We start from the raw sequence: 8,089 nt of genomic DNA on the forward strand, positions 1-8,089 counted from the left end.
TCTGAGGAGGAGATGAAGGGGCGGGACTCGGTGACGCGCGCGCACGTGTGTGTGGTTGAAGCGACCGGTGCGACGCGATTGGAAATGAAAAGACGCGACGGTTAAGTCGCATTTTCACTGGAAAGGCGGCTTTAGAGGCTCCTGCGCGCGATCGGTGTGTGTGTGTGTGTGTGTGTGTGTGTGTGTGTGTGTGTGTGTGTGTGTGTGATGGGTAGGTTTAGGGGCAGTGTGTGTGTTCTATCGGGTTGAGCTCAGGACTCTGTGCAGGACAGTCCAGTTCCTCCACACCAAACTCCTCATCCATGTCTTTATGGACCGACGCTTTGTGTTCTCCTGGCGAAAGCCAAACCCAGACTCGTCCATGGGATTGTCAGACTGAAGCGTGATTGGTCGCTCAGAGAACACGTCTCACTGCTCTAGAGTCCAGTGGCGGCTGCTTTACTCCACTGCATCCCACGCTTTGCATTGCTCTTGGTGATGTAAGGCTTGGATGAGCTGCTCGGCCATGGAAAGTTGTTCCCAATGGCTTCCTCTTTGTTCTAATCCCACTAACAGTTGAGCGTGGAATATTTAGTAGTGAGGAAATGTCAGGAATGGACTTATTGCACAGGTGTCAGCCTATCACGGCCCCACGCTTGAGTTCACTGAGCTCCTGAGAGCGACCCATTCTTTCACTAATGTGTGTAGAAGCGTCTGCAGGCCGAGAGCTGGAGTTATACACCTGTGGCCATGAAGAGACTGAACATTTGGAGAGGCGGCCCAATACTTCTGGCTATGTAGTGTGTATCAGATACATCTTCCAGAGAAACATCACACTGCCACCTACAGGAGAACTTCCTGAAAGCCATCAGATAATAAACAGCAGCAGTCAGTGTTATACACACACACACACACACACACACACAGATAACTCATCTGACCGTAGGTGGTGACGCTGATCAGATGGTGTGAGTGTATCGGGTCAGCTGGAGGAAAGTGTTCAGTTCTGCACTGCATTATTTTGGAACTCAATATTTTTGTCTTGTTTTCTAATAAATATCTGCCGGTTTACATTCAAACGGAAAGCAGATTTTTTTCTGACTCTCTTGGCAAATATTTGTTCTTGTTTTAAGGACAAACTCAAAAAATACTGATCAAGATGTTCAAGTTAATATGCAGTTCAACCTCCACAAGAGACAGTGTGTGTGTGTGTGTGTGTGTGTGTGTGTGTGTGTGTGTGTGTGTGTGTGTGTGTGTGTGTGTGTGTGTGTGCACGTGCATGCGAGAGAATTTGTGTGGGTATGAGTGTATGAGTGTGTGAGTGAGAAAGTGAGTGTGTGAATGTGTGTGAGAGAAAGTGAGTGTGTGAATGTGTGTGAGAGAAAGTGAGTGTGTGAATGTGTGTGAGAGAAAGTGAGTGTGTGAATGTGTGTGAGAGAAAGTGAGTGTGTGAATGTGTGTGAGAGAAAGTGAGTGTGTGAATGTGTGTGAGTGAGAAAGTGAGTGTGTGAATGTGTGTGAGAGAAAGTGAGTGTGTGAATGTGTGTGAGTGAGAAAGTGAGTGTGTGAATGTGTGTGAGAGAAAGTGAGTGTGTGAATGTGTGTGAGTGAGAAAGTGAGTGTGTGAATGTGTGTGAGAGAAAGTGAGTGTGTGAATGTGTGAGAGAGAAAGTGTGTGTGTGTGTGAGAGAACGTTTGTATAAGTTTGTGTGCATGCGAGAGAATGTGTGTGTGTGAGTGAGAAAGTGAGTGTGTACATGTGTGTGAGAGAAAGTGAGTGTGTGAATGTGTGTGAGTATGAGTGTGTGAGAGAGTGAGTGTGTGTGTGTGTGTGTGTGTGAGAGAACGTTTGTGTAAGTCTGTGTGCATGCGAGAGAATGTGTGTGTGTGAGAGTGAGAAAGTGAGTGCGTGAATGTGTGTGAGTATGAGTGTGTGAGTGAGAAAGTGAGTGCGTGAATGTGTGTGAGTATGAGTGTGTGCGTGAGAAAGTAAACGTGTGTGAGAGAAAGTGTGTGTGTGTGTGTGTGTGAGAGAACGTTTCTGTAAGTCTGTGTGCATGCGAGAGAATGTGTGTGTGTGAGTGAGAAAGTGAGTGTGTACATGTGTGTGAGTGTAAGTTAGTGAGTGAATGTGTGTGTGTATGTGTGAGTGTGTGTGTTTGTGAGTGTGCATGTGTGTGAGTATAGGTTAGTGAGTGTGTGTATGTGTGAGTGAGTGTGTGTGTTTGTGAGTGTGCATGTGTGTGAGTATAAGTTAGTGAGTGTGTGTATGTGCAGTTGTCTCCTCACAGTTGTCATAGTGACAGGCGACATTGTATATTAGAGGACTGAAGCGAGACGCTGAATCCACACACACACACACACACACACACACACACACACACACACACACACTCTCACACACACTCTCACACTCACACTCACACTCACATACAGACCTGATGGAAACACACACACACACACACACACACGCACGCACGCACGCACGCACGCACGCACGCACACACACACACACACACACACACACACACACACACACACACACACACACACACACACACACTAATGTACAGGTGATGTAATGGCTAGTCTCAGCTTATCCTCTTGTCCGTTCCAGCACACGAGGCGTCCGATCCGTGACACATTCCTGCAGATTCACAAACTAATGCATCTAAAAGAGGAGCACACAATAACTCTCTGCATTTCACAATAACACACACATGAGGATCTACATTAACGTGAGGTCAAATGATCTCCATCCCACAAAGAGCAGACACTGAGACATGAACAGAACTGAGGCTGATTAATAAACACATTAAATGAGGAACAATCACTGCTCCTGTATGAGCCTGCCGTCTGTCATGAGAGCGGTGCATGATGGGAGATTCCCAGAAGCCCTTCGGTATGAGAGCAGATGCTGCAGCTTTACTGCGCAAACAAACACCGAACAATCCGAATCATATCCAGACCTGCCGAGTGTGACCTTTAATACCTCACACTCTGAACTAAACACAGCAGGAAACATCATACCTGTATCAATCAAGATAGAACTGGAGACTTATTCATGATTTGACTGACACTGAAAAGAGTTTAAAAGCTTGAATATGTACATTTAATACTTTAGGAGTCATAAAGATGTTCTGGAAACCTGCAGCTCATTAAATCACGTCACAGATGTTCACAAAACTGAGATTACTGAAGACTTTCTACTGAGAGATATTATATTTAATTCAGTGTGTTACTGCTAATAGATGATGGATGGATGGATGGATGGATGGATGGATGGATGGATAGATAGATGAATAGTTGGATGGATGATGGATGGATGAATGGATGGATGGATGGGTGGATAGATAGATGAATAGTTGGATGGATGGATGGATGGATGGATGGATGGATGGATAGATGGATAATTGGATGGAAGATGGATGGATAGTTGGATGGATGGATGGATGGATAGATAGATAGATGGATAGATAGATAGATGGATAGTTGGATGGATGGATGGATGGATGGATATATAGATAGATGGATAGATAGATGGATAGTTGGATGGATGGATGGATGGATGAATGGATAGTTGGATGGATGGATGGATAGTTGGCTGGATGGATAGTTGGATGGATGGATGGATAGATGGATAGTTGGCTGGGGGGATGGATGGATAGTTGGATGGATGAATGGATAGTTGGATGGATGAATGGATGGATGGATGGATAGTTGGCTGGATGGATAGTTGGATGGACGGATGGATAGATGGATAGTTGGCTGGGGGGATGGATGGGTGGATGGATGGTTGGATAGATGGATGGATAGTTGGATGGATGGATAGTTGGTTGGATGGATAGTTGGATGGATGGATTGTTGGTTGGATGGATGGATTGTTGGTTGGATGGATAGTTGGATGGATGGATGGATGGATGGATGGATGGATTGTTGGTTGGATGGATGGATAGTTGGCTGGATGGATAGTTGGATGGATGGATGGATAGATGGACGGATGGATAGATGGATAGTTGGCTGGGGGATGGATGGGTGGATGGATGGTTGGATAGATGGATGGATAGTTGGATGGATGGATAGTTGGTTGGATGGATTGTTGGTTGGATGGATAGTTGGATGGATGGATAGTTGGATGGATGGATAGTTGGTTGGATGGATTGTTGGTTGGATGGATAGTTGGATGGATGGATAGTTGGTTGGATGGATAGTTGGTTGGATGGATAGTTGGATGGATGGATAGTTGGATGGATGGATAGTTGGTTGGATGGATAGTTGGATGGATGGATTGTTGGATGGATGGATAGTTGGTTGGATGGATAGTTGGTTGGATGGATAGTTGGTTGGATGGATAGTTGGATGGATGGATTGTTGGTTGGATGGATAGTTGGATGGATGGATAGTTGGATGGATGGATAGTTGGTTGGATGGATAGTTGGATGGATGGATAGTTGGTTGGATGGATTGTTGGTTGGATGGATAGTTGGATGGATTGTTGGTTGGATGGATGGATTGTTGGATAGATGGATAGTTGGATAGATGGATTGTTGGATAGATGGATAGTTGGATAGATGGATTGTTGGATGGATGGATAGTTGGATAGATGGATTGTTGGATAGATGGATTGTTGGATAGATGGATAGTTGGATAGATGGATTGTTGGATAGATGGATTGTTGGATGGATAGATAGTTGGATGGATGGATTGTTGGTTGGATGGATAGTTGGATAGATGGATTGTTGGATAGATGGATAGTTGGATAGATGGATTGTTGGATAGATGGATAGTTGGATAGATGGATAGTTGGATAGATGGATTGTTGGATAGATGGATTGTTGGATAGATGGATAGTTGGATAGATGGATTGTTGGATAGATGGATTGTTGGATAGATGGATAGTTGGATAGATGGATTGTTGGATAGATGGATTGTTGGATAGATGGATAGTTGGATAGATGGATTGTTGGATAGATGGATAGTTGGATAGATGGATTGTTGGATAGATGGATTGTTGGATAGATGGATAGTTGGATAGATGGATTGTTGGATAGATGGATTGTTGGATAGATGGATTGTTGGTTGGATGGATAGTTGGATGGATGGATTGTTGGATAGATGGATAGTTGGATGGATGGATTGTTGGATGGATAGATAGTTGGATGGATGGATAGTTGGATGGATGGATAGTTGGATGGATGGATAGTTGGTTGGATGGATAGTTGGATAGATGGATTGTTGGATAGATGGATTGTTGGATAGATGGATAGTTGGATAGATGGATTGTTGGATAGATGGATTGTTGGATAGATGGATTGTTGGTTGGATGGATAGTTGGATGGATGGATTGTTGGATAGATGGATAGTTGGATGGATGGATTGTTGGATGGATAGATAGTTGGATGGATGGATTGTTGGTTGGATGGATAGTTGGATGGATGGATTGTTGGTTGGATGGATAGTTGGATAGATGGATTGTTGGATAGATGGATAGTTGGATGGATGGATTGTTGGATGGATAGATAGTTGGATGGATGGATAGTTGGATGGATGGAGAGTTGGATGGATGGATAGTTGGTGAGTCTCAGTAACTGTGGCCTGTGTGTGTGTGTGTGTGTGTGTGTGTGTGATCTGAGATATGGTCTCATTAATGAGCTCATTATTTATTCTCTCTATCATAACAAACGATGGCAGGAAGTCGTTCATCAGCGCTGAGAGTCTGTCAGAGCTTGTCCTTATATGGGCTGAAGCGATGACATCATGACACGCTTCACCCAATCAGACGCAGCCGTAGTGGAACGGCATCCAGACGCTCGTCCGTCATCAGAGTCAGGCTTTCGCTCTCAGACAGAGAACGACTGCATCCAAACCACACTGAAAAAAAAAAAAAAAAAAAAAAATATATATATATAAATATATATATATATATATATATATATAAGTTACCTGGTGCCTTAAAATTTTGAGTTCATTGAAATAAAAATAATGAGTTCATACAATGATATTTTTGTTGTTGAGATTTGACAACCTTTATTAAAACATTATTAAAAGATTGTGTAAGCATATTGGGTAATTGTGTGTTTTATTTGTGATGACGCAGCCGAATTGTGCTGTTTTCATGATTTATCACATGTTTTATGTGGTTCAGATACAATAATATTTTGAGTTTCTGGTTATTAAACACATTTCCTTCATTGTATCAACTCAAATTTTTCATTAAAAAAAAAACGCAAAATGTTAAGGCAACCAGGTTACTTACTTTTTTAAGTTTCCTCACAGTGACGCTAACAGCCGTCTCTCTGATGTTCAATCATGTTGAAGAGTTTATCAGTCAGTCGTGATTAATAAAGCTTTTGATCATGTGATTCTGCATTTATACTGCGGTTTCTTTCTTAAAGGAGTGTTTGTATGTGATTTGACTTGTGTAACTTTAGTTAGTGTGTGATGTCGCTGTGATTTGACTTGTGTAACTTTAGTTAGTGTGTGATGTCGCTGTGATGTGACTTGTGTAACTTTAGTTAGTGTGTGATGTCGCTGTGATGTGACTTGTGTAACTTTAGTTAGTGTGTGATGTCGCTGTGATGTGACTTGTGTAACTTTAGTTAGTGTGTAATGTTGCTGTGATGTGACTTGTGTAACTTTAGTTAGTGTGTGATGTTGCTGTGATGTGACTTGTGTAACTTTAGTTAGTGTGTGATGTCGCTGTGATGTGACTTGTGTAACTTTAGTTAGTGTGTGATGTCGCTGTGATGTGACTTGTGTAACTTTAGTTAGTGTGTGATGTCGCTGTGATGTGACTTGTGTAACTTTAGTTAGTGTGTGATGTTGCTGTGATGTGACTTGTGTAACTTTAGTTAGTGTGTGACGTCGCTGTGATGTGACTTGTGTAACTTTAGTTAGTGTGTAATGTCGCTGTGATGTGACTTGTGTAACTTTAGTTAGTGTGTGATGTTGCTGTGATGTGACTTGTGTAACTTTAGTTAGTGTGTGATGTAACTGTGATGTGACTTGTGTAACTTTAGTTAGTGTGTGATGTCGCTGTGATGTGACTTGTGTAACTTTAGTTAGTGTGTGATGTCGCTGCTTGAGCATAAACAGTTTCTGCAAAGTTACAGCGCTGAAAGTTCACTGCAAACGGAGATATTGTCTTTCAGGGCTGGGCGATATGATGAAATATATCGTCTGGACCATAGGCGTCGCTAGGCCCTTTTTAGGGGGGCTTCAGCCCCCCTAAACTTATGCCTCAGCCCCCCTAAAAAATATGTGATTAACCTTTAAAACATATGAAACTGGCGGCAGGCTTCGGCTTCGTCCCGTTTTTTAGTCTGTCTCTCTAATCCGCAGCGGCTCTGAGCAGAGCGCAGCGCACGTCAGAAGCAGAGGTGTGTGTGTGTGTGTGTGTGTGTGTGTGTGTGTGTGTGTGTGTGTGTGTGTGTAAATCTGAGCGTCATTGGTCTGTCACCGCTCGTCAATGTCAAAATATTTGATAAAAACCAATCAAATCACAGTAGGCGGGCTTTATGGTCACACAGAAACTGCTGAGGCTGAGCGCAAATTTTAGCACAGCAACTCGACGTCAAGTAAGATAAATGCAGCTAAATTAAACATTCATGTTTGACAGCTTCTGCTTTAAGTCAGAAATGTTAATCAAAAGAAAAAATATTTAGGCAAATGAATTAACTTGTTGTTTCTAATTTTTAGACATTTTTAACTGGAAATATGCTTATGTGATTCATAATGTAGGCCTTAACGAACAGAAAATATTAACAAAGCCATTTTCATCAGATTAGGCGTAAGTTTAATAATGAATGTGTATTGTAAATTAATATAATTCTATTTGTAACATTCAGTAAATTAAAAAAAAACATCAGCTTTTTCAGCCTGTATTGGGCATAAGATTAATAGCCTAATGAATGTTCATACTGTGATTTTAATAAACTTAAAACTTTGATAAACAGTAAATTAACGTGTCTAAGAAAATTATTCATGAAACATAAATATCAGTATGTTAATTTGTAAACCATATGTTCACTTTATTCACTGACGAAAACGGAAAAAAACAGTCAAAGCTCAGCGTTATGAAGATACAGGGCAAGATAAAAACAGAGAAAAC

This window comes from Pseudorasbora parva, chromosome 21, assembly GCF_024679245.1.
Source record: "Pseudorasbora parva isolate DD20220531a chromosome 21, ASM2467924v1, whole genome shotgun sequence".
In the NCBI taxonomy this organism is placed as follows: domain Eukaryota; kingdom Metazoa; phylum Chordata; class Actinopteri; order Cypriniformes; family Gobionidae; genus Pseudorasbora; species Pseudorasbora parva.